Source organism: Ovis aries, chromosome 2 (assembly GCF_016772045.2).
Source record: "Ovis aries strain OAR_USU_Benz2616 breed Rambouillet chromosome 2, ARS-UI_Ramb_v3.0, whole genome shotgun sequence".
NCBI classification, from domain to species: domain Eukaryota; kingdom Metazoa; phylum Chordata; class Mammalia; order Artiodactyla; family Bovidae; genus Ovis; species Ovis aries.
The window spans coordinates 42,013,640-42,039,781 of record NC_056055.1 but is presented as its reverse complement, the minus strand read 5'-3'; the positions used below and the strand labels follow the sequence as shown (position 1 = coordinate 42,039,781).

The following is a 26,142-nucleotide window of genomic DNA, read 5'->3' as shown; positions in this document are numbered from 1 at the left end:
TGGGATTTCCCAGGCAAGAATACTGCAGGGAGTTATCATTTCCTTCTCCAACGGATCTTCCCAACCCAGGGATCGAACTCCTGTCTCCTGCATTGGCAGGTGGATTCTTTATCACAGAGCCATCAGGGAAGCCCATTTTATTTATAGTAGTGTGCATATGTCAATTCTAATCTCTCAATTTATTCCTGCCCCCTTAACCTTTGGTAGCCCCAATAAAAATTAAAACAAAGGAAAAAAGAAATGACACACAGGGGATACTCCTCACTATCAGTTCAGTTGCTCAGTTGTGTCCAACTCTTTGCGACCCCATGAACCACAACACACCAGGCCTCCCTGTCCATCATCAACTCCCAGAGTCCAGCCAAACCCATGTCCATTGAGTTGGTGATGCCAGCCAACCATCTTATCCTCCATCATCCCCTTCTCCTCCTGCCTTCAATCTTTCCCAGCATCAGGGTCTTTTCAAATGAGTCAGTTCTTCCCATCAGGTGGCCAAAGTACTGGAGTTTCAGCTTCAACATCAGTCCTTCCAATGAACACCTGGGACTGATCTCCTTTAGGATGGACTGGTTGGATCTCTTTGCAATCCAAGGGACTCTCGAGAGTCTTCTCCAACACCACAGTTCAAAAGCATCAATTCTTTGGCACTCAGCTTTCTTTATAGTCCAACTCTCACATCCATACATGACCCCTGGAAAAACCATAGCCTTGACTAGATGGGCCTTTGTTGGCAAAGTAATGTCTCTGCTATTTAATACGTTGTCTAGGTTGGTCATAACTTTACTTCCAAGGAGTAAGCGTCTTTTAACTTCATGGCTGCAGTCACCATCTGCAGTGACTTTGGAGCCCAGAAAAATAAAGTCAGCCACTGTTTCTGCTGTTTCCCCATCTATTTGCCTTGAAGTGATGGGACCAGATGCCATGATCTTAGTTTTCTGAATGTTGAGCTTTAAGCCAACTTTTTCACTCTCCTCTTTCACTTTCATCAAGAGGCTCTTTAGCTCTTCTTCACTTTCTGCCATAAGGGTGGTATCATCTGCCTATCTGAGGTTTTTGATATTTCTCCTGGCAATCTTGATTCCAGCTTGTGCTTCCTCCAGCCCAGCGTTTCTCATGATGTACTCTGCATATAAGTTGAATAAGCAGGTGATAATATACAGCCTTAATGCACTCCTTTTCCTATTTGGAACCAGTCTGCTGTTCCATGTCCACTTCTAACTGTTGCTTCCTGACATGCATACAGGTTTCTCAAGAGGCAGGTCAGGTGGTCTGGTATTCCCATCTCTTTCAGAATTGTCCACAGTTTATTGTGATCCACACAGTTAAAGGTTTTGACGTAGTCAATAAAGCAGAAATAGATGTTTTTTCTGGAACTCTCTTGCTTTTTCCATGATCCAGTGGATGTTGGCAATTTGATCTCTGGTTCCTCTGCCTTTTCTAAAACCAGCTTGAACATCTGGAAGTTCATGGTTCACATATTGCTGAAGCCTGGCTTGGAGAATTTTGAGCATTACTTAAGTAGTGTGTGAGATGAGTGCAATTGTGCTGTAGTTTAAACATTCTTTGGCATTGCCTCTCTTTGGGACTGGAATGAAAACTGACATTTTCCAGTCTTGTGGCCGCTGCTGAGTTTTCTGACTTTGCTGACATATCGAGTGCAGCACTTTCACAGCATCATCTTTCAGGATTTGAAACAGCTCAACTGGAATTGCATCACCTCCACTAGTTTTATTCATAATGATGCTTTCTAAAGCCCATTGGACTTCACATTCCAGGATGTCTGACTCTAGGTAAGTGATCACACCATCGTGATTACCTGGGTCGTGAAGATCTTTTTTGTACAGTTCTTCTGTGTATTGTTGCCACCTCTTCTTAATATCTTCTGCTTCTGTTAGGTCCCTACCATTTCTGTCCTTTATTGAGCCCATCTTTGCATGAAATCTTCCCTTGGTAGCTCTAATTTTCTTGAAGAGATCTCTAGTCTTTCCCATTCTATTGTTTTCCTATATTTCTTTGCATTGATTGCTGAGGAAGGCTTTCTTATCTCTCCTTGCTATTCTTTGAAACTCTGCATTCAAATGGGTATATCTTTCCTTTTCTCCTTTGCTTTTCGCTTCCCTTCTTTTCACAGCTATTTGTATGGCCTCCTCAGGTTGCTATTTTGCTTTTTTGCATTTCTTTTTCTTGGGGATGGTCTTGATTCCTGTCTCCTGTACAATGTCATAAACCTCCATCCATAGTTCATCAGGCACTCTGTCTATCAGACTCCTCACTATACCTACACAGTGATTTCTCTTCTCTTAGTGCTTGCCCTTGGGAGCTGGGGGAAAAGACTGGACAAGCAGAGCTGCTCTGTAGAGTCAGAGCATCCTTTTCTTTTGGCTGTGCTGTGTTTTCATTGCTGCTTGGACTTTTCTCTAGTTGCAGCCAGTAGGGTCTACTCTCTAGTTGTGGTGCACGGCCTTCTCATCGCAGTGGATTCTCTTGTTGCAGAGGACCAGCTCTAGGCTTGCAGGGTCAGTAGTTGTGACCCCTGGGCTCTAGAGCACAGGCTCAGTAGTTGTGGCACATGAACTTAGATGCTCTGTGGCATGTGGGATCTTCTCAGATCAGAGATTTGAATAGAGAAATTTCCTGCATTGGCAGGTGGATTTTTTTTTTTACCACTGAGCCACCAGTGGAGCCCAAGTTAGGGCATTCTTGGGACAGAGTTCTTCACTGTCACCTCAGAGGCAAGGTAGGATGGACCCTGGCAGACACTGCAAGGTGGGGTTGCTCTCTAGCTTGGCCTCATGGTGCAGAACTGGCACATCCACTGTGCTCGGGACTCTAGTTGTCATGCTCTGGGCAAGGAGGACTAAGAAGTGTCCTCAGTTTCCCCCTGGTGCTGTTGTTTCAATAGACCTAGCTTCAATGCCCAGTGCTCTCCCCTTCAAACCCACCAGATGCCCTGGTGAAGCTCTGAATGTTCTGCTGCTCATAACTGGGTCTCTCCATTTTCGCTCTGCGCCAGGCTGCTGGCTGCTCTGTGTAGCCCTCCCAGCCCTCCCAGGGATGGAGTCTGGCACAGAGGCTGGGGAGGAATTGGGAGGTTCAGATCATGGTTCTTTCCACTGACTGTTAAGAGAATTCCCATTGCCAGCATGGTAGTTTGTGTAAGATGGAGGGTCCCTACCTGTCAATCTAGCTATGTCCTTACTCAGAAGGGATCAACATGAGCTGTGTTAGTTTTCTTCCCAGACAAAGCATGAGGGTGAAACAGAGGAAGCTGTCATAGGTGTGTCCTAAGGAGTAGGAGCTGGGCGTGTGAGGATGTGAGCAGAGACACGCAGGAGACTCACTCTCGAATCCTTTTGATTGTCTGCTCTCTCATTCCCTTCTGCACTCTGGTACCCCCACACTCACAAAAACAGGAAGTGATGTCATCACACATGTGCATTCCTCCCCCTTTGTGTGATGCCTCCCTCTGGGTCACCACTTCCTGTCTCTGAGTCATCAGAAAGGTGATTCCCCTCTGATGCTCTATATCCTCAGGGACAATGTTCACCAGCATCTACCCAGCTTCCTCTTCTATCTTTTCTTAAAAAAAAAAAAAAAAAAGCTCACCCCACCCCCTCTAAAAAAAACCCGAAAAACTAAACACAGTACAGCTGTTGGTCTGAGCTGCTGCAAGCTCACAAAATGCACAGTGGATTACAGCCCTCAGCCCCTGTTTGGAAGGATGGCTGAGTGCCTGAATTTAATTGGATAATTACAAGCAAAGATGATTGTGAAGCGCTACTCTTTCTGCAAGATGATCTGTCCTAGATCTTGCCGACTAAGGGAGGGGAGGGAGGTATTTGACTGCTCCCCCACCCCCAGATATAAATCACTCTGCCAGAATAAGCTACCCCAGGAGGCACAAGATGGCACTGGAAGGATTTGCTAGAGTCGACTGAAGCAGCTCTCTTCAGGGAGCCAGTTCTGTAGACAGCTCTGCTGCTTTCCCCTCCTTTCTCCTTTTTTCTTCTCCTCCTCCTCCCTTTTCTGTCCTTTGTCCCCTCTCCTTCCCTTCCTTCTTTTCAAGTTTTTTTTTTTTAATGGACCATTTAAAATGTCTTTATTGAATTCGTTACACTATTATTTCTAGTTTTTTTTTTTGGCTATGAGGCATGTAGGATTTTAGCTCCCTGGCCACAAATCAGACCCACACCCCTTGCACTGGATGGCGAAGTCTTAACCACTGGACCACCAGGGAAGGTCCTCTTCCCTTCATTCTTTCTTCTTCTTTCCTTCTTTTTCCCTACTTCCTTGCTCTTTCCCTTCTTTCCTTTCTTCCTTTTCTTCTCTCTCTCCTCTTCTCCTTCTCTCATTTATTTCTTCCTTCATTCCCTCTTTCTTCCTTAAATCTTGCACCCCACTTGTACTTGCTTCCTGCCTATTTTTTGCTTTCTCTCTGATTTTCACAAGAGGAAAGTGACTAGTAGGATCAGGGCTATAAAGCCAGTGCTTAGGGATCAGCAACTCATTTCCTATCTACTTACTGAGTACCCAAGGTGCTAAGTGCTTTGTTGGGTACCCACCTCAGAGAGGTGTACAGTAAGTACCCACCTGGCTTTCAACAATCAGTGGGAATGTTTTGTCTATCCATTCATTTGTGGTTGGATGCTGGGGTTGGTAAATGATGTTTTAAATGAAACACATGCAAGATTAGACTCTGGGAGGGTCAGGCAGATTTCGAAACTAGAGAAGTGAGGGACTTCCCTGATGGTTCAGTGGCTGACTCCAAGTTTCCAATGCAGAGCACCCAGGTTTGATCCTTGCTCAGGGAACAAGATCCTACATGCCATAACCAAGACCCAGTATAGCCAAATAAATAAATAATAATAAAAAGAAAACAAACCACACACACCCAAAAAACTAGAGAAGAGAAAGGAAGCAGGAATCACAAGTGCATTTTTGGTGGATTTGCCTGGATTAGGGAAAGGGCAAACATTTTGCACAGGAATGGTGGCAAGAAAGTCAGCAGTGGAGTTGGGAAGATGTAAGTAAATGCAGGCTTAGTAAGGGTGGAGGCTCCCCAAGAGAGTTCCTACCAATTACCCCCGAATCTCTTGGCAGAAGTTGGGAAGGAGACAGGGGCCTGGTGGAGGTGTAGGAGCTGGGGTGAGAAGTGGGGAGAATGAAACCACCCCTCCAAGCTTTGCAAGGGGAACAGTGACCCTTGGATTGGAGACCTGTCTGCAACCCACCAGTCCCCACTCCCCAGGGGGCTCCCACTCTGTTCATAGCTTCTTCTTTGTTTTCCTTGCTATCCCAGCTGTTAAATTATGACTGGACTAGAATTGAGGGACTTTAAAATCAGTGCTATGGACATTTTGCAACAGAAGGATCTAACAAACCTCTCCAGCTGAGCCAGTCTCTCAGATTGAAGCCCGGCCTCCCCTAAGAGAGTGGCTCTGGCCTCTGATTTCAGGAAGGGCCAGTGGGGGCTGGTGGACCGAAGCCTGGGCTTGGAGAAAGAGGACAGTCCAGGTTCCTGCGCTATGTGGCCACATACCGGCTGGAGAACAACTCTGAGCCCTGATGCCTTCAGCTGGACGAGATGAGCCGAGACTCATGAGAACCTCAAAGACAGTGATGTGGGCGCAGTGATGGGTCACGAGAGTGGCCTCCCCAAGTGTGTGGGCTGTCAGCTGCTCCACAGGGCTCCTCTCCTTCCTGCCCAGTCACAACCTTGCCTCGTGCACTGGAGTTGCCCCTTGTCCACTTAATCCTAATCCTTTTCTAATCCTGTCTTGGTGAGAAGATATCAAATGTCAGCCGCCTAGGCTGCCGGCGGCCCTCCCATCCGGGTGAGTCTTCTGGGCTCCGTGGGACGATACCATTTCATGTATTATTTGGGCTCGCTCACTGGGGTTATTTTGGAAGCATGGCTTTGTGAGGCTTCTGGGAGCCGGTTTGAGAATTACGCAACGGCATTAGTCTGGTGCACTGAAGCCGCTGCTTCCTGGAGCCAAGGGCTCGCAGCCAGAGACGATGTGCTGGGAAAGGAGGTGAAATTGACCTTCTGAGGTTCCCAAGGGACAGAGGGCGTGGCGACTGTCTTCTCCCCTGAGGCTCCTACGTGATGGACCTTGGTTGTGAGCCAACTGATGAGGAGAGGGGTGTGCAGGAGACGCAGAGGTGGGTCCTCTTAGCCCTGATTCCCCGCAGCTGGGTGACAGGCTGGTCCCTGGGACTAGGAGAGAGAAGGATGAAGAGCAGAAGCAGGAGAGAGTCCGGGAGCAAACAGAATGGAAAGGAAGCAGAATGAGGGGGCGGAGAGGGCGGATGGAGAGAAAACGCTGCCAAATGTACCGGAAATGGTTTATTTGCTGTAGACGCCCCTGCCTCCCAAAGCCACAAGCTTTTCCTCCTCTAAGTCATTCTGTCCCTCTCTCCTCAAGTGCTCTTTCTGGGGGCAGAATCTGGTTTACTATAGGATATGGAAGTGGAAGTTATTAGAGTGGCATTTCCCAAGCTAAGGAGCTGGGGGAGGGGAGGGGTGATAAGAAAAGGTGCTCCTGAGCTAATGGGGTGGCTCAGCCTAGGCTCCTGTTTCATCCACCAAGGCAGATGTTGGCTGCCCTCCAATCCCCTCCCTGACTGGCTGCTGGACTGTCTATAGGAGTATGCTTGCATACTCAGTCTCTCAGTCATGTCTGACTCTTTGGGACTCTATGGACTGTAGCCCACCAGGTTCCTCTGTCCATGGGATTTCCCAGGCAAGAATACTGGAGTGATTTGCCCTTTCCTTCTCCAGGCGATCTTCCAATCCAGGAATTGAACCCACATCTCCTGCATAGTCAGGTGGATGCTTTATCACCGAGCCACCTGGGAAACCCTATATAGGAGTACATCCTCCATCAATTGATTGATTGTCCAACATGTGCCAGAAACTTCCAACACATCACCTTTCTTAAGATTATTCTCATCTATTGAGGTAGGTATTATCACTTCCGCTTCACAGATGAGTGATCTGAGGCTCCGAGAGGTTAAGCAGTGCCTCGGGTCACACAGTGGTTAAGAGGCAAACCCAGATTTTCAGTTCCACTTCTGCCTGGCTCCAAAGCCATTCTTTATGGCGCTTGATGCAATTCAAGTGTTCTTTGATTTTGTCTCTAAAATGTGTCCTGATTCTGTCTAATTCTCTTCATATACATGAATACATCCAGGCTGGGCCAGCATCATCTTTTAACTGGCAATCTGCAATAGCTTCTTAATTAATTACCCGGTTTCTGCTTTTGTCTCCAGTGTGCTCTCCAGAGGGCTCTAGAGAAATGATCTTAAAAGGTAAATTGGTTTAGGACACAACCTCCCCATAAACCTCAAGTGCTTCCTGGTGCACTTGAGCACAAATCTGGAACCCAAGATTTGAGCTGGCTCAGCGGTCTCTGAGGGTCTAAAACTCATGACACAGTTTATTAGTAACACGGTCTTCTTCACTTAGCATGATCCAGCCTCACTGGACATTCAGTTCTTTTCTATTGCAGAACCTTAGCGCAGGCTGCGGTTTCCGGATTGAGGATGTTCCCTCCAATCTGCATCTGGCTAATTCTTATTCATTAGCTTGGGTTGCAGCTGAAAGGTCTTTTCCTTCTAGAGAGGAGACCTTTCCTTAAGTCCTCAACTGAAAGAAATCAAATTTGTGCTTGGAGCTTCTCCGTCAGCAAAGAGGGAAACGGGATGAGTTACAAAGATCTCATTGTCAGAAGGGAGAGAACACGCTAGCTCTTTATGGGTGAGAATTTCCTTTGGCACCGAATCCCTTCCCTCAGATTCATAAACTAACGTAAATGGCAGATTATCCTCAACATAAATCATGTGATGGAGAATGGCCTGGATGGACGGACCACTCTGTATGGGAGGACTTGCTCAGGAAGGCTTCACAGAGGAGACATGTAAGACCTCTCCCTTGTGGATGGAAAGATCTGGATTAGCTGTAAGGGAAGAGAGCCCGGCCACGGCTTGGTGAAGCAAGGGAATGAAAACACTGAAAGACTAGTGTGTAGTAGGCACCTGGTATGAATACACTTAGCTTGGGTTTTTCTAGTCCTCAAAGATTACTTAGTAATGCAGGCCTCTGCTGTGGTATCCAGTGTGGTTTTTAGGTTAATCCACAAAGGGGCTAATCCCTGCCCACCTCCTGTGTCCACTTCCTCTTTACCCACCCAACTGTCTCACCAACTCTGTCCAGAAGGTCCAGAACTAGGGTGTGGCAAGGGAGGTGCTAAGGGTACTTACTGGGTGAGCCAAGCTTAAGGATCTGCTCAAATGGTTCACCCTGGGACACTAACTCCCGTGGGCCTGACCTCAGCCAATCAGGCCACTGAAAAAAAAGCAACAGAAACCTCGATTCAAGTGTGTGGGGAGGAAGTGGAGAGGGCCACTAGAAAAAGGCCAGGAGTTGGACACATTCATTCAAAAGTGCTTTCCAAAAACATCTGACTTAGTTTCTTTACATTGTCAGGAAGGCTTTTAAAGACCAGCTGCCTCTTATTAATCCTGTTTGGGCTGATCCCCTTCCCGCCAACCTTGCTTTCGGGCTGTGCCAGCATAAACGGCCCGGTGGAAGTGGAGAGCACACCGAGTGACGTCAGTGGCTGGGTCTGGGCTTCAGATCTCAGCTCAAGCAGCTGAGAACACAGCACCTTGGTCCCCTTCCAGGGAGGCTAGAAAAGGCTCTACCCATTGCCCTCAAAGGCCTGTAAGGCTTGGGGGGACCAGAGGATGGATCGAGAGCCTGCAAAGTGCCTACACTAGGTGACTTAAGAGGTAGCCTGTTGACTCCAGGGTCATAAGTTGTTCTTAGCATGAGGTAGGGAAAGGAGCGTGGGTCTGGGGGGTCACAGAGCCCTGAGTCTGAATGTAGGCAATTTTCTAATTGTGTGACCTTGGGCAAGTTAACCAATATCTCTGAACAGTGTTTCCTCAATGGCATGATGTGAATAATGACACCAGTACCCACCTAAGGGCTTCCCAGGTGGCTCAATAGATAAAAGAATCTGCCTTCAATGCAGGAGACACAAGAGATGTGGTTTTGATCCCTGGGTCTGGAAGATTCCCTGGAGAAGGGATGGCAACCCACTCCAGTATTCTTGTCTGGAGAAATCCATGGACAAAGGAGCCTGGTGGGTTACAGTCCATGGGGTCACAAAGAGTTGAACATGACTGAAGTGACTGAGCACAGCACACTCACCTAAGAGGACTGTTGTTGGGATTAAAATGTTTCTTTTTGTAAAGGGCTCAGCACAGAGAAGGTCTGGTGCATAATAGATGCTCAATAAATGCTACCTCCCTCTTTCCCTCTCCCCTCCCTGCTCCTGTTCATCTTTCGTCCCTCCCTCCTTCCTTTCCTTCTTCTCTTCCTTCCTTTCTTCCTCCTCCCTTCTCTTCTCCCCTCCTGCCCATTTCCCTCTTTCCCTCTTCCCCTTCCCCCTTTCCTTCTCTGTCAGAGAAAGCTAACACCTAACAGTCTGTGGAAGTGAGGTGGACCACAATAATCAAGGAACGCAAACCCTGGAAGCCTTAGGAATCAGAAGCATTGGAATTTCAATACCTCATGTATGGATGTGAGAGTTGGACTGTGAAGAAAGCTGAGTGCCAAAGAATTGATGCTTTTGAACTGTGGTGTTGGAGAAGACTCTTGAGAGTCCCTTGGACTGCAAGGAGATCCAACCAGTCCATTCTAAAGGAGATCAGTCCTGGGTGTTCTTTGGAAGGAATGATGCTAAAGCTGCAACTCCAGTACTTTGGCCCCCTCATGAGAAGAGCTGACTCATTGGAAAAGACTCTGATGCTGGGAGGGATTGGGGGCAGGAGGAGAAGGGGACGACAGAGGATGAGATGGCTGGATGGCATCACCTACTCGATGCACATGAGTTTGGGTGAACTTGGGAGTTGGTGATGGACAGGGAGGCCTGGCGTGCTGCAGTTCATGGGATTGCAAAAAGTCAGACACGACTGAGCGACTGAACTGAACTGAACTGAACTGAAAGCAGAGAGACTAGGAAGGGGCAAAAAGTAGGAGGGTCAGTGGAAAGTCTGCCCAAAGAACACTTAGGGGGACTTCCCTGGTGGTCCAGTGGTTAAGAATCCAACTTGCAATGCAGAGGATGTGGGTTTGATCCCTGGTCAAAGAACTAAGATCCCATATGTGTGTGCACATGTGCTAAGTTGCTTCAGTCATGTTCAGTAGCCCTCCAGGCTCTTCTGTCCATGGGATTCTCCAGGCAAGAATACTGGAGTGGGTTGCCGTGCCCTCCCCCAGGGAATCTTCCTGACCCAGGAATCTTCCTGACCCAGGGATCTGAACCAGCATCTCTTACATCTTCTGCATTGGCAGGCAGATTCTTTACCACTTGTACCACCTGGGAAGCCGTAAGATCCCAGATGCCTCAGGGCAACTAAGCCCACGCACTGAGCCCACTGAAATTGCGCGCCAGAGAGCCTGTGTGCAGCAAAAAAGACCTGAGGCAGCCAAAAATAAATAAAAAGTATTTTTGTTTTCGAAAAGAATGCTTGGATACTCATATTCTCTCTTCAGGTATCCAGGCAAGTGCTTCTCACCAGCAATGCTCCCATCAGGACTATAGACTTGGTCTGACATTCATGTAATGTGCTAAAAACACAAGGGAAGATTTGCAGCCTGAACACTGAGATTCCCTTATCGCCTTCTGCCGCTGTATCCACTCGATGCCGGTGGCCAGGTGAGGAGAGTGGAGGCTGTATTCTGGGAAAACTGTCCTGTTTCAGACAGACTGAACAGAACAGATGGACCCTCCCTGAAGCTCTGGTGAAGCTCACCAGGCAATTAGTCCTGCCCACACATGAGAAACCTCTAATAAATGCTTCATTTCTCACCATTAGGTATGAAAAGAAGCCAAGAATCACCAAAATTTGAGGCAAGTCCAGAAGGTCAAACATTTGATGATTAGGAGCTCAAGAGGGAGAAAGAAAAAAAAAAAAAGAAAATCGAGGGGTTAATTATCAAAGAAATGAGAACAAAATTTTCAAAGCATTTAAAGACTTGGATTTCCAGTCCAAAAAGACTCAGTGAGTGTTTAGCATAATAGGATGAAAGAAAGGTCTCATGCAGAGCACATTATTTCGAAATATAAGGACCCTGCCAGAGAGGAACAAAGCAGATTGTATACAAAGGACCAGAAATCAGAATGGTGAAAAAATTCTTAACTGTTTGATGATGATACAGCAGTGCCTTCATTGTTCTGAGGGAATCATGATTTTCCGCCTATAATCCTGGTTCTAACAAAACGATCAGTCAAGACTTGAAGGCAGATCTCAAAAAATGTGCCTTCCTTGCACCCTGTTTTGAGAAAGCAGCTGTGGGAAGTGCTCTACCAAATGAGGATGTAAACCAAAAAAACAGGAAGACTTGAAATCTAGGATCGCAGACAGTAAAACCGATGAAAGTAAAGGAAATTTAAAAGCTGACTGTAAAGCGAAGCTCAAGGCAATAGTGGAGAACAGCCTAGAGTAATCCTTCGGTATGAAAGTGATGATGGGAGGCTGTAGGAGAGAAATGTAATAAGTGGTAGATTTCTTGGTGTGTTTCACTGTGTTGAGAGTTTTACTATTCTTTTGGAAAATGTGGGCTGAATTAAAGATAGATACTAGAAAGGTAGATTGGAAAAAGAAGCATTTATGCAAAATAAAACATGTAAAAGGGAAAACCTTATCATAGTTCATGGACTGTAGCCTGCCAGGCTCCTCTGTCCATGGGATTTTCCAGGCAAAAATAGTGGAGTGGGTTGCCATTTCCTACTCCAGGGGATCTTCCCAACCCAGGAATTGAACCCTCAACTCTTACGTCTCTTGCATTGGCAGGTGGACTCTTTACCACTGTACCATCTGGGAAGCCCAAATATATAGATACGTTAATACAGCTGCGATTCATGGGGTCGCAAAGAGTCGGACACGACTGAGCGACTGAACTGAACTGAACTGAACTGAATGTAACTGTTGAATAATAATTTCATCACTAAGCATGATATAACTATATGAGGAGGATAGAGGGAGGGAAAAGGGATGTTATATGTCTGGTGGGAGATGGTGAGGGGTTGGAGCAAGAAATGAATCCTTACTGACTGTCATAGGAAGAGAAAAGATAATGTCAAAATATAAAAAGTTAAAATAGAATGTAAATGGGCTATTTAGGAAAGTGAGGATTATAGAAAAATTGTGACGACATAGCACTATTTGACTTCAAAAGCTATGCTTGTATATAACTTTAAGATTTCAAAATGGAAAGTGAGGAGTGTTTATTGCACAGTTGGGCTGTGAAGACCATCAATTAGAAGAGGGCTCTTGATTCATAGTGACTTTTTTTTAAGGAGGAAAAAGCTCAGGTGCATTTATAACCTAAAATCTGAGAGGAATGAGAGAGAAGATCCTGAAAAAAATAGAATTAATGTTTCGGGATAGGCTCTAAAGCAGAGAAAGGTGGAGGAATTCACCTCAGAAGAAAGGTCTAGAGAAGGAAGGGTCGGTATAGACACGGACTCATTTGGGATGCTGCGAGAGCTCTCACGCCTATTTTCTTTGTGAAATAAGAGGCAAAACACATAGCTAGAGTGAAGATACTATTAGAGAGTTTAAGGACAGTGTTGGACACATTACTATAGTGACTAGGGACAGAGAGCTGATCTGGGCAAGTAACAGGGTATCTGAGCAGACTTGAGGGTTCATCTGAGAACTGAAACCATGCCTTTGGAATGACAAAACTTCCCAGCCATGAATTTTTTCCAGTCACCTCTGCAATCCTGGGGAACATGGGTTTTGGAATACTGGAGATTTGCTAGATGAGCAGAGCAGCAGGACAGGACCAAGGTGCTGCAGGCAATGGGGAGAAGTGATTGATAACCTGTTGTGTAGGGTCTGGTCTAGAGGAAGGAGGAGATGAAGCAGAGAACAGACTGGGGGAGAAGACTGCAAAGGCTTGGAGCACTCTATGAAGATGGAGAGTAAAGTTGGAGGAAAGAGAGCAGGGGAGCTCAAGGAGAGGTGTTGTCATTGGATGTGGACCCCTAGAGTCTAAGAGGCTAACATTTTGGCAGGGAGGCAGTTCCAGCATGCACTGTTGACTTAAAGATGATGAAGCCGGGGTGCTGGATGGGTGGTCTGAGGGAAGTGTTAGGGTGAGGAGAAACTAGTGAGCCAGTTGTCAATGGGATGAGAGGAGGTAGATTTATGAGAAAGTCAGACACGATTACTACGAAGCCAGGCAGAGAGTGGTAGAGCCAGATAGCGAGTTGGTCAAAGAGAAGAACTTTCAAAAATGAAAATGACAAGTTGGGAGTGTATCCTGCCTCTAGAATATGGGACTTGGGAATGTGTACACTCCACATCCTAGAAGGTTGTAAGGGAAGTGATATCCTTGGGGAAGGGTCAACGTCAGCTATGACAGGTTGGTGGTGGGAGCACCTTTCAAAAGTGTGCCTGGGGTTTCTAGACTTTGAAAATATTGGGAGGGAGGTTAGCAGAGAGCAGATGAGTCAGCTGAGAGGCAGAGGGGGATGTGTCGTAAATGAGGTCAAGGAGATGAGAGGTATGGAACTAAATGATTTTAAGGGTTTGATTTTTAAAACTCTGATGCAGAAAATTTTGCTTTATTGGAAGAGAAATAGACCTACAGATGTGGTGGGGAGAAGGGCAAAGTCTAATGCCCTTAGTGGCACCCAAAATGGAAAACAAGCAAACAAATGAAATAAACAAATGCTACTCATGCCAGAGAAGAAGGGGGTTCCTGCACTGTTGAGTTGGCTGGAATCCTGCTAGTTATTTCAGTTTAATTTTTTAAAAAAGGATAACACAAAGCTAGCAGCTTCTGATTAGCATGATTGCTGCTGCTGCTGCTGCTGCTAAGTCGCTTCAGTCGTGTCCGACTCTGTGCGACCCCATAGACGGCAGCCCACCAGGCTCCCCTGTCCCTGGGATTCTCCAGGCAAGAACACTGGAGTGGGTTGCCATTTCCTTCTCCAATGCATGAAAGTGAAAGTGAAGTCACTGAGTCATGTTCAACTCTCAGCGACCCCGTGGACTGCAGCCTACCAGGCTCCTCCGTCCATGGGAGTTTCCAGGCAAGAGTACTGGAGTGGGGTGCCATTGCCTTCTCCAGATTAGCATGTTTAAGGTCAGCTTATTCAGTGACAAGGGTAGGTCTAAGAATCTTGTTTATCTCTAGGACTAAAATCAGGTTAGGAATCTTAGGATGGTATTTTCTTTGAGGTAGAGTTCTAGTAAAATGAATTCTGTTATCTCCTGGAAATGCCCACATGGGGCTTCCTAAACTTACTCTTTGATTCCCATCATTTAGTATTTTCTGGGCCTCCCAGGTGGCGCTAGTGGGAAAGAACCTGCCTGCCAATGCAGGGGACATAAGAGACGGGGGTTCAAGCCTAGGGTTGATAAGAGCCCCTGGAGGAGCCCATGGCAACCCAGTAGTATTCTTGCTTGAAGAATCCCATGGACAGAGGATCTCGCAGCCTGCAGCCCATAGGGTCAAGAAGAGTCAGACGGGACTGAAGTGACCTAGCATGCACAAGTGCATTTAGTATTTTCTAGAGTTTCTTCCAGCTTTCCTTGACAGATTCCACCCTCCTCCATGCCATTCCCTGCCTCCTGGGACTGCTGAAGTGAATCACACACCTGGGGGGATTAATATCTCCACAAATTCATGAAAACTTGCTTCTTACTTCATCAAGAAAAACTGAGGCCAAAAGGATGACCTTCCTAAATATTGTTTTAAAATTAATTTTATTGGAGTATAGTTGATTTACAATATCATATTAGTTTCTGCTGTACAGCAAAGTGAATCAGATACACATTTCCATAGATCCACTATTTTTTATATTCTTTTCCCATATAGGTCATTACAGAGTATTGTGTCAAGTTCTCTCTGCTACACAGTAGGTCCTTATTAGCTATCTACTTTATATATAATAGTGTTGTTATTGTTCAGTTGCTCAGTCATGTCTGAGTCTTTGCAATTGAGTGGACTGAAGCATGCCAGGCTTCCTGTCCTTCACTGTCTCCCAAAGTTTGCTCAAACTCGTGTCCATTTAGTCTATGATGCTGTCCAACCATCTTCTGTTGCCACCTTCTCCTGCCCTCAGTCTTTCCCAGTATAATGTGTGTATGTTAGTCCCAATCTCCCAATTTATTCCTCTCCCCTCCTTTCCCCTTTGGTAACCATATGGCTGTTTTCTACATCTGTAACTCTATTTCTGCTTTGTAAATAAGTTCATTTGTATCTTTTTTTTAGATTCTACAAATAAGTGATATCCTATGATATTTGTCTCTGTCTGACTTATTTCACTCAGTATGACAATCTCTAGGTCCATCCATGTTGCTGCAAATGACATTATTTCAGAAGAGCTACCATATGATCAATATCCTTTAAACTTTCTTAAAACCTTTTATAATTTATCTGAAGCTTTACTTTCCTTGCTGTTTTCTTTTCTTTTTTCCTTGCTGTTTTCTGCTGGTTCAAAGCTTACTTGTGCTTCACATTCAGATCAAGGGCTTTACCAATGTTTTAGGTCCAACCTCCTTTCTAATCAGGCACTTGTGGTTATAGCTCGCCAGGCTCCTCTGTCCATTGGATTCTCCACACAAGAGTATTGGAGTGGGTTGCCATTTCCTCCTCTAGGGGATCTTCCTGACTCAGGGATTGAACCTGGGTCTCCTGCATTGCAGGCAGATTTTTTTATCGTCTGAGCCACCGGCAAGTCTATCGCATCAGGTACTGCTGTGTTAATCAACCCCTCTACCTCCTCCCTGTCTTGGCTAATATCCTCAGTCTTTCTTAACAGTTCCTTCCTTTCAGTCTATAAACATAGTCAATTCTTCCCCATTCTAACAACACTAAGGTTTCCCAAACCCTCCTTTGGTCTCCGACCTCCTTAGTCACTTTCCTCTTTCAGTCTGCTATCGAGTGGCACTTCTGGAAACCAATGTCTCCTGAGTGGCTCTATACAGGGGATTTGTTATTATTATTATTTGTTCTGGTTTTTCTCTAGCTTCCTTCTGAATCTGGCACTATGGATGACTCTCATTTTCTTAAAGTGTTATCTTTCAGCTTCCAGAACTCGACAGTCTCCTGATTTTTCTGTTACTTTTTCAATTATTATTATTTTCTGAAATGAATTTTTATTGGAGTATAGTTGCTTTGCAAGATTGTGTTAGTTTCTGCTGTACCACAACATGAATCAGCTATATGTATACATATATCCCCCTTTTCTAGAGCCTTCCTCCCACAGCCTCCCCCCAACCCCACCTCCAGCCATCCTAGCCCTTTAGGTCATCACCGAGCACTGAGCTGAGTTCCCTGTGCTATACAGCAGCTTCCCACTAGCGATCTATTTAACACATGGTAAAATCTGTGCAAAATAGTGTATATGCTTTTGAACTGTGGTGTTGGAGAAGACTCTTGAGAGTGCCTTGGACTGCAAGGAGATCCAACCAGTCCATCCTAAAGGAGATCTGTCTTGGGTGTTCTTTGGAAGGAATGATGCTAAAGTTGAAACTCCAGTACTTTGGCCACCTCATTGAGTTGGACTCATTGGAAAAGACTCTGATGCTGGGAGAGATTGGGGGCAGGAGGAAAAGGGGATGACAGAGGACGAGATGGCTGGATGGCATCACCGACTTGATGGACATGAGTTTGAGTGAACTCGGGAGTTGGTGATGGACAGGGAGGCCTGGCGTGCTGCAATTCATGGGGTTGGAAAGAGTTGGACATGACTGAGCGACTGAACTGAACTGAACTGAACTGAGTGTATACAAGTCAATGCTATTCTCTTAATTTATCCCACCCTCTCCTTCCTTTCCCACCACTTTCTAATTACCAATGTCTCCCTCAGGAGCTCTTCTTCAGTGCCACTTTCCAGGGTCTGGGTTCACCCTTGGGGCCCATCCTTGGCTCACTGCCCTTCTTCCTCGAAGAAATCATCCATACTTATGACTTCAGTTACCACCTGGATGTAGGTAACATCCACGTCTCTCCAGGGAGTACTGGATATGTATATTCCATTGCATCTCTACTTGAGGTCTCATGAAGTGACGTGAAAGTGAAAGTGAAAGTTGCTCCGTCATGTCCGACTCTGCAACTGTATAGTCCATGGAATTCTCTAGGCCAGAATACTGGAGTGGGTAGCCTTTGCCTTCTCCAGGGAAATGTTCCCGACCCAGGAATCAAACTGGGGTCTCCTGCATTGCAGGCGTGTTCTTTACCAACTGAGCTATCAGGATCATAGACACCTCAATTCAGCATCTTCAATACTTGACTCATCATTTCAAACCAACTCTATTCTTAGGGACTTGCTCCTTCTCACATGAATCTAATCGATCACCGAGTCCTGGCACTTGTTCTTTCCAATTAATTTTTGGATTTGGCCTCTCACCTCCATTCGTATTATGAACACCCTAATCTGTACCTTTGTTAATGATCGACTTAATACTGTAAGTTTCCTGTTTTATCTCTGCCTCTAATCTTGTCTCTGTTAAATCCACACTAAGCTCATCTGCCACTGTGATCTGTTTAAAATGCTGCTCTGGCCATGTCACTCCAGGTTTAAAACCTCTCAATGGCTCCACATTGTCAATGGGATAAAGTTCACACTTCTTAACATGGCATGTGGGACCCTGCACCAACTAGCCTCTCCAGATCTTTTTGCCTCCTCCGGCCTTCCTTTCTGCCCACCTGCCTCATGTTTGTTTCCTAACAATACTGGCTGGCTCAGCAGTCTCAGCCCATGCCCCGCTCCTGCTTGCCTCATGGTTTTGCCTAGATGGTCCCCTTGGTGAAGATGATCTCTTTCCTCCTGCCCCTTCTTGTATTAGTCATGTAAGATCCTGTCCATATGAAACTTGCTCCGGGAAAGCTTCCTTGAGCCTTCAAACTTGCTACTGCTCAGAGTCCTCCAACGTCTGTATGTATCTCATCATGTGGATAATAAAAAGAACAAGGGCTTTAGAGGAAGACTGACCTGGATATAAATAACTCCAATGAGATGTGAGAACAGGCTCTGTATGATTTCAGTACCTTTAGACCAAGAGATTTTTGCACCTTGTTTCATGTCCTTGGATATATTCCAGGGCCTCCTAGTTTATAGTCTGTGGGAACTAGAACAGAATTTTTATTCTACTGTCGTGTGAAAATTGTATAAATTTTAATTATGTTGAATTGGTTCATGGTGCTTTTCCAGTCTACTATACCCTTACTTTTCTATATATTCATTCTGTTAATTTTTGAGAGTTTGATATTGAAAGTCCAACTAAAAATCTTAATTTATCTACTTAAAAAATAATTATATTGTGGAGCTCCATGTAACTTTTTTCTGTATTTTTCAAGTCTCCTATAAATGTGTCATCATACTTTAATTATTTTTAAAAAAATAATTCTTGTTTAATTTATTATTTATTTGTCTGCACTGAGTCTTAGTTGCAGCATGCAGGGTCTTTTAGTCATGGCACGTGAGATCTTGTTTCCTGACCAGGGATTGAACCTGGATCCCCTGCATTGGGCACCCTGAGTCTTAGCCACTGGACCACCGTGGAAGTCCCATACTTTCATAGTTTAAAAACTAAAATGCAAAAAAAAGAAAAAGAAAAAAAATAGCACCATTGATACCTTGGGAAAGGTACTTCTGATTTTGGGCCTCAGTCAGTTTTGTCTTCGGTTGATTAAGGATATGAAAAGGATTATCATTTTTAGTTTTGTAATTAATTATTTATTTTTTAATTAAAAATTTTTATTTATTTAAAAAATATTTGTTTATTTGGCCACATCAAGTCTTAGTTGCAGCACGTGAGAGCTTCATTGCATCGTGCGGGATCTTTTTGTGGTGCACGGGCTCTCTAGTCATACTGCAAAGGCACAGCTGCTCCAAAGCATGTGGGGTCCTAGTTCCCCCAGTGGAGATGGAACCCAAATCCCCTGCAGATTCTTAATCATTGGACCACCACGGAAGTCCCTGGGAAGGATTATCTTAAATAATGTATATGTGTGTAGTGCCAGACATTAGTAGGCACTCAAATGGTAATTAGAAGGCCATGGCAACCCACTCCAGTATTTTTGCCTGGAGAACTCCATGGACTGAGGAGCCTGGTGGGCTGCCCATAGGGTTGCACAGGGTAGGACACGACTGAAGCGAATGAGCACACACACATTATTTTATTTGCATCTTCATCATTGTATCTATTAGATTTTATATAACTCAAATGTAGGAAGGATCCTTTTTTCATCACTTTTTTTTTTAACTTGGATTAATTGATGAAAGATTTCCTGGGAAGTTAGTCTTACTGCCTCTTGGACACAGGGCTCTTATTGGCACCTGTTTCGAATAAGTGGTGACTCTGCTCTCTGGAAAGGTGGCGCTTGTGGGGTGGGTGAGAAATAGATGCCCCCCCACCCTGAGCTGTGGCTGTGCAACTTTTTTTTTTTTGGAGGGGGATCAATTCCTATGACTTACTAGAGGTTTTCTAATTTTCTTCAGGCCGTACACTGTATCACAGTGGAAGAGTAAGAAGTTTTTATTGAGGGGTTGTGTAGCTATCAGAAAAACACGACAGAGCACATTGAATGGAAAAAATCATTTAATAATTTGCTTGTTCCTTTGTCTATCCCAGGGAAGTTTCTTAAACATGGAGGCCTTTGAAAGGAGAATGTCCAATATGTCCACCCCCATAGTTTCTCCTCCTTTGCATCTTAACGTCTCCTAAACTGGGGCTTCCATTCCCTTTCGCAGTTTCACCCCTCCCCACAAGGAGTGTAGGCCTTTACAAATCTTGAGCTTTACAAATCTGAGTGTTTCTTGCTTTACCTGAATGCTAATGACGTTTTCTCAGCTTTTCATTGCTGCCTCTGGTTGGAGTGGAGATGGACTCAGAGTTTTAAAATAGGGATGGAAGTGGGTGATCAAGTTTTAGTATGGTCTCTCCAACAGTTTAAACTAAAACCAAGGTCACCTTGCTGAGGCAGGCAGCACAATTGAGTCTTATTTGAGCAAAGTCCATTCCTTCTCTTGTCTGATGTGAAATAGTAACACCTACCACTAATGTAAGTGGTAGTCTACTATGCCATCTACAAATGCCCTTAAGTCCTGGCTAGTTGGCAACAGATTTTATTAGATTTTCCTTAGTTTCAAAATACTCTCAATGGGATGGGGATGGGGGTGTTCCACTTTCTTTTGACATGTCATTTGATGATGATCTATTAAGGCATTTATATGGCAGAGTAGAATGTGGCTTGAGAGTAGAGGCCACATTTTATTCAACCTGGGCTTCCCTGGTGGCTCAGAGGGTAAAGCGTCTGCCTGCAATGCAGGAGACCTGGGTTTGATCCCTGGGTCAGGAAGATCTGCTGGAGAAGGAAATGGCAACCCACTCCAGTACTCTTGTCTGCAAAATTCCATGGATGGAGAAGGCTGATAGGCTACAGCCCATGGTGTTACAAAGAGTCGGACACAACTGAGCAACTTCATTTTCACTTTATTCAACCTAGGACTCTCAGTCTTGCTCACAGTGCTGGCTTTATACAAGTCTTTTGATTCATGCATATGTGAATGAATCCCAAAGTTTAATGAGAATATTCCAGCCTTTTCTGTCTTTTGTCAGTGGTGGAATTCAAGTGTGGAGCATAGTGGGTCTTCTTCTAGCTCAGATCTCTTCTTCTTGGGAGGTTCAGTATCAAGAAGCAAGAGAGTTTTGGAATTCCACCTCAGGCCTGTGGAACATTCCAAAGGATTGTTGGCTAATTGAAGTTCACTAATTTGTTCAGCAGGTATTTACTGAGGTCTCACTATGTGCTTGGCAATGAGTTAGGTGCTGGGACTACAGGAGGGGAATTAGAGATAGTCCTCCTAGAATTTGCAACTTTGCTCTAAATTCTTGATCTTTATGCAGTTTGTTGGAGTAAGTTTCAATGAAAGGAAAAACATGGTGTGATTTAGAAGAATTCTCTCTTGTTCCAGCCTGATACTACTCAAAATGGACTTAAGAGTTATACTACTGATCACTGTAACCACTTTTATATACAACTAGGTAAGCATATAACATTCAGAAAACTAAGATCATGGCATCTGGTCCCATCACTTCATGGCAAATAGATGGGGAAACAGTGGAAATAGTGTCAGAGTTTATTTTTTTGGGCTCCAAAATCACTGCAAATGGTGATTGCAGCCATGAAATTAAAAGATGCTTACTCCTTGGAAGGAAAGTTATGACGAACCTAGATAGCATATTCAAAAGTAGAGACATTTCTTTGCCAACAAAGGTCCGCCTAGTCAAGGCTATGGTTTTTTCCATGGTCATGTATGGATGTGAGAGTTGGACTGTGAAGAAAGCTGAGTGCCAAAGTATTGATGCTTTTGAACTGTGGTGTTGGAGAAGACTCTTGAGGGTCCCTTGGACTGCAAAGAGATCCAATCAGTCCATTCTAAAGGAGATCAGTCCTGGGTGTTCTTTGGAAGGAATGATACTAAAGCTGAAACTCCAGTACTTTGGCTACCTCATGCGAAGAGTTGACTCATTGGAGAAGACTCTGATGCTGGGAGGGATTTGGGGCAGGAGGAGAAGGGGATGACAGAGGATGAGATGGCTGGATGGCATCACTGATTCTATGGACGTGAGTTTGAGTGAACTCCAGGAGTTGGTAATGGACAGGGAGGCCTGGTGTGCTGCAATTCATGGGGTTGCAAAGAGTCGGACACTACTGAGAGACTGAACTGAAGCATATAATATCTAATTGTTTAACTTTTTAAGTTTTTCTTTTTTTTGATGTGGACCATATTTTTTGAAGTCTTTATTGGCTTTGTCACAATATTCTTCTGTTTTATGTTTTGGTTTTTTGACCATGAGGCATGTGGGATCTTAGCTCCCTGATCCAGTTTTGAACCCGAGTTCCCTGCATTGGAAGGCAAAGTCTTAATAACTGGACTGCCAGGAAAGTCCCAAGTGTTTAACCCTCTTGAAGAGGAATTGAGAGCAAGCTTTGATTTGGGAGGAGGGAAGACAATGAAGATTCCTTGGCTACTCTGGAGAAAGGGAGTGCTACTAATGGTGAGAGGGAGAGAATGAAGGATCTGGGGGCTGGGGCTCCAGTGACTGACCTTGATGGGCAGGACAGTGGAGCGTACAGTTGACCCTCATTGGGACTTCACTCAGCTACTCATGCCTGGGTTGATCTCTGGCAACATCTCCAGCATTCTGATAGTCCAACTTTTAAAATCTATAATATAAAGATGATAATGCTCAACTTTTGTAGAGTTTTTTTTTTCACCTCCACAGTTTGCCTTGATCTGTGTGATTTGTGAGTAAAGGTATATTCTTTGTTAAAATGCAAATAGTCGTGGATTAAGGTATAAAAAACTATTATTGCCCATTGGTATACCAGTAGGAACTAGGGTTTATTATCATTATTATTTTTATTGGAATTTAGTTGCTTTACACTGTGTGTAGTTTCTGCTGTACAACAAAGTGAATCAGCTATACCTGTACATATATCCCCCTTTGTCACCACAGAGCATTGAGTAGAGTTCCCTGTACTATGCAGTAGGTTCTCACTAGTTATCTATTTCATATATAGCAGTGTACACACATCAATTAGAACTGGAGTTTATTAACTAAAAGCTGTCACCTTGAGAAATAGAACCAAACTCCAGGAAAGACATTCCTTGCTAAACATGCTTATTGAGAAGAGTGGGTAAGGTTTTCACATACATGAACCTGAGCTTGTTCTGCAGTGAAGAGGACGCAAGGAGGGCAGGGGATTTTGCACACAGGAGTATGGTCCTAGAATTTGGGATGGAAAAATGAAGCTTACTCTCATGCATTTTTCACAGTAGACTCAGAACCTTTTCTATATATCTTATTTCTTTGTATATATCTTTAATCGATCCCTGATCTGGGAAGATCCCACATGCCATGGAGCATCTAAGCTTGTGCACCATACTACGGAGCGTTTGCTCTAGAGCCTGGGAACTCCAACTACTGAAGCCTGTGCACCCTAGGAGCCATGCTCTACAACAAAGGAAGCCACCGCAATGAGAAGCCCATGCACTGCAACTGGAGAGTAGCTGTGCTGCAGCTAGAGGCTTGCAGCAACAGAGAAAAAGCCTGCAGAGCAGTGAAGACCCAGCACAGCCAAAAATAAATAAAAAGATGTATGTCATACGTATGTTTTTTATAGCTTAACTCTATTATCGATTATCTATCTTGTTTTTATCCTTTACATTATTTGAGATTTTCATAAGACAGAAGTTGCTTTTATGAGAATGTGTACTTCCCCAGTGGCTCAGTGGTAAAGAATCCTCCTGCAATGCAGCAGACCTGGGTTCAGTCTCTGGGTTGGGAAGATCCCCTGAAGGAGGGCATGGTAACCCACTCCAGTATTCTTGCCTGGGAAGTTTCATAGACAGAGGAGGCTGGCAGGCGATATAGTCCTTGGGGTCACAAAGAGTTGGACATGACTGAAATGACGGAGCATGCACTCATGCACTTCCTTCAAAGACAGTATTTTGCTCTGCACCTCGAGATAGAGGAGGAAGACAGAAAAGGAGATGGGGAGGGAAGGGATAGGGGAAGGAGAAGCAAAGCAAAAGATATATTTGATAGTCAGTGTAAGATTGAGAGCAATATACTTTATCCTGGTTTGATGACAACTTGAATATTCCATTCAACTTGAATGTTCCATTCATGGGTGTCACATTTGAGAAAGGACATTAGTTAATGTGACAGTCACTAAGGATGTGAGAAGACATTTAAGAAATTGCTAAAGGAAACAAGGATGTTTAAGTTGGAGAAAAAATCTCAGAATCCAAATGAAAGCTGTTTTCAAACATCTGAGGCATAGTCTTGGGGAGAAGAAGCAAGGGCTTGTCCTCTGTGTTTCAGGGAACTCAGGGTAAAGAAGAGCCCAGGGTCCTGAAGGTCTGGCCTTAGGGATGCGCCTGCCTGTGGGGACAACATGGGTGTTGTGTCCGACTCTTTGCAACCCATGGATTGTAGCCCGCCAGGCTCCTCTGTCCATGGGATTTCTCAGGCAAGAATACTGAAGTGAGTTGCCATGTCCTCCTCCAGGGATTTTTCTGATCCAAGGATCGAACCTGCATCTGTGGGGAGTTAGGCAAAATGACTCTCAGGCTCTCTTCTGAGTCTAAATAGTTAACAACCAATTGCTTTGAGTGCAATGAAACTTAGACCAGTTTATTAGTAATACTACTTAAATATCTTGTTAAAAAGTACTATTTGTGTATTATAAATATTTCAAAAATGAAGAAAAATATAAGGGTGATGATAACAACCACTAATATTTTGACGTACTGATTTTTCAATTTCCTCCACATTTTGAGCCAAACTGAGAACAGAGGAAACCTCTGATTGGTTCCCCTATCTTCTCTTTTGATTCCTGTCTGTCATTCCTTCCTGTTTTTTCATTTGCTTCATTCATTCTCCACGCAGCCCCATCTTGAAACCTGCTCTAGAGAAGGGGTCACATTTGTTTTAAAACAGATCTTGTGAGATTTTGTCAGCTGTCATTTCTACAAAAAAGTCTACCTTCTAATTCTTATCCTTCACTGTAGAAATGAAGGCTTTATTCTCATTTGAGGGCATTGCTCAAGCACCAGTAGCAGGTAGGTGAGGGTTGTTATTGTGAGGGACACAAGACTCCTTCCCTGTACCCCTGAATTTATAATAATCATCATTCATGGAGGCCATGTTCTATACCTCCTAGCTCTAGCCTTTACTTTACAATACTGTATTGGTTTTGCCATACATTGACATGAATCCACCACGAGTGTATACAAGCTCCCAATCCTGAATCCCCTTCCCACCTCCCACCCCATATCATCTCTCTGGATCATTCCCATGCACCAGCCCCAAGCATCCTGTATCCTGTATCGAACATAGACTGGCACTTCGTTTCTTACATGATAGTATACATGTTTCAATGCCATTCTCCCGAATCATCCCACCCTCTCCCTCTCCCACAGAGTCCAAAAGTCCGTTATACACATCTGTGTCTTTTTTCCTGTCTTGCATACAGGGTTGTCATTGCCATCTTCCTAAATTCCATATATATGTGTTAGTATACTGTATTGGTGTTTTTCTTTCTGGCTTACTTCACTCTGTATAATCAGCTCCAGTTTCATCCATCTCATCAGAACTGATTCAAATGAATTCTTTTTTACGGCTGAGTAATACTCCATTGTGTATATGTACCACAGCTTTCTTATCCATTCATCTGCTGATGGACATCTAGGTTGTTTCCATGTCCTGGCTATTATAAACAGTGCTGCGATGAACATTGGGGTACATGTGTCTCTTTCAATTCTGGTTTCCTTGGTGTGTATGCCCAGCAGTGGGATTGCTGTCATAAGGCAGCTCTATTTGCAACTTTTTAAGGAATCTCCACACTGTTTTCCATAGTGGCTGTACTAGTTTGCATCCCCACCAACAGTGTAAGAGGGTTCCCTTTTCTCCACATCCTCTCCAGCATTTATTGCTTGTAGACTTTTGGATCGCAGCCATTCTGACTGGTGTGAAATGGTACCTCATTGTAGTCTTGATTTGCATTTCTCTGATAATGAGTGATGTTGAGCATCTTTTCATGTGTTTGTTAGCCATCCGTATGTCTTCTTTGGAGAAATGCCTATTTAGTTCTTTGGCCCATTTTTTGATTGGGTCATTTATTTTTCTGGAGTTGAGCTGCATAAGTTGCTTGTATATTTTTGAGATTAGTTGTTTGTCAGTTGCTTCATTTGCTATTGTTTTCTCCCATTAAGGGTGTTACATACCTCACAAAAATCCCTGGGAGGCCCAGATAACCGGATTGGATGCCACACAACTAAGAACAGCACATCCAGAGACTATGAGCTAGGGGCTACACCTGGAGCTATTCTAACAAAAATACCACTGCTAAAAAACAAAACAAAACAAAACACCACAGCTGCCACCACCCTGCCCCTGGACGTATTGGGTCCTGGATCAATCCAGAAGCTCCGCCATAGCTGTCTCCAAGCCAGACACCTCCACCACCACCTTTGTCCCCAAATTCACCTGCCTGCACTCAGCCTCTGCACTCGCGACTCCTCCTCCATT

The 26,142-nt window shown here is 44.5% G+C and overlaps 1 long non-coding RNA gene across 1 annotated transcript in view; it reads left to right on the top strand.

Moving 5' to 3' along the window:
* The first annotated feature begins 5,970 nt into the window (after nt 1–5,970).
* LOC121818537 (uncharacterized) overlaps nt 5,971–26,142 on the top strand; it is a 36,674-nt gene continuing 16,502 nt past the window's right edge. The window contains exons 1-2 of the long non-coding RNA XR_006058505.2: nt 5,971–6,165; nt 6,785–6,964. This is a non-coding gene — a long non-coding RNA (uncharacterized LOC121818537). The remainder of the gene's footprint in view (nt 6,166–6,784; nt 6,965–26,142) is intronic.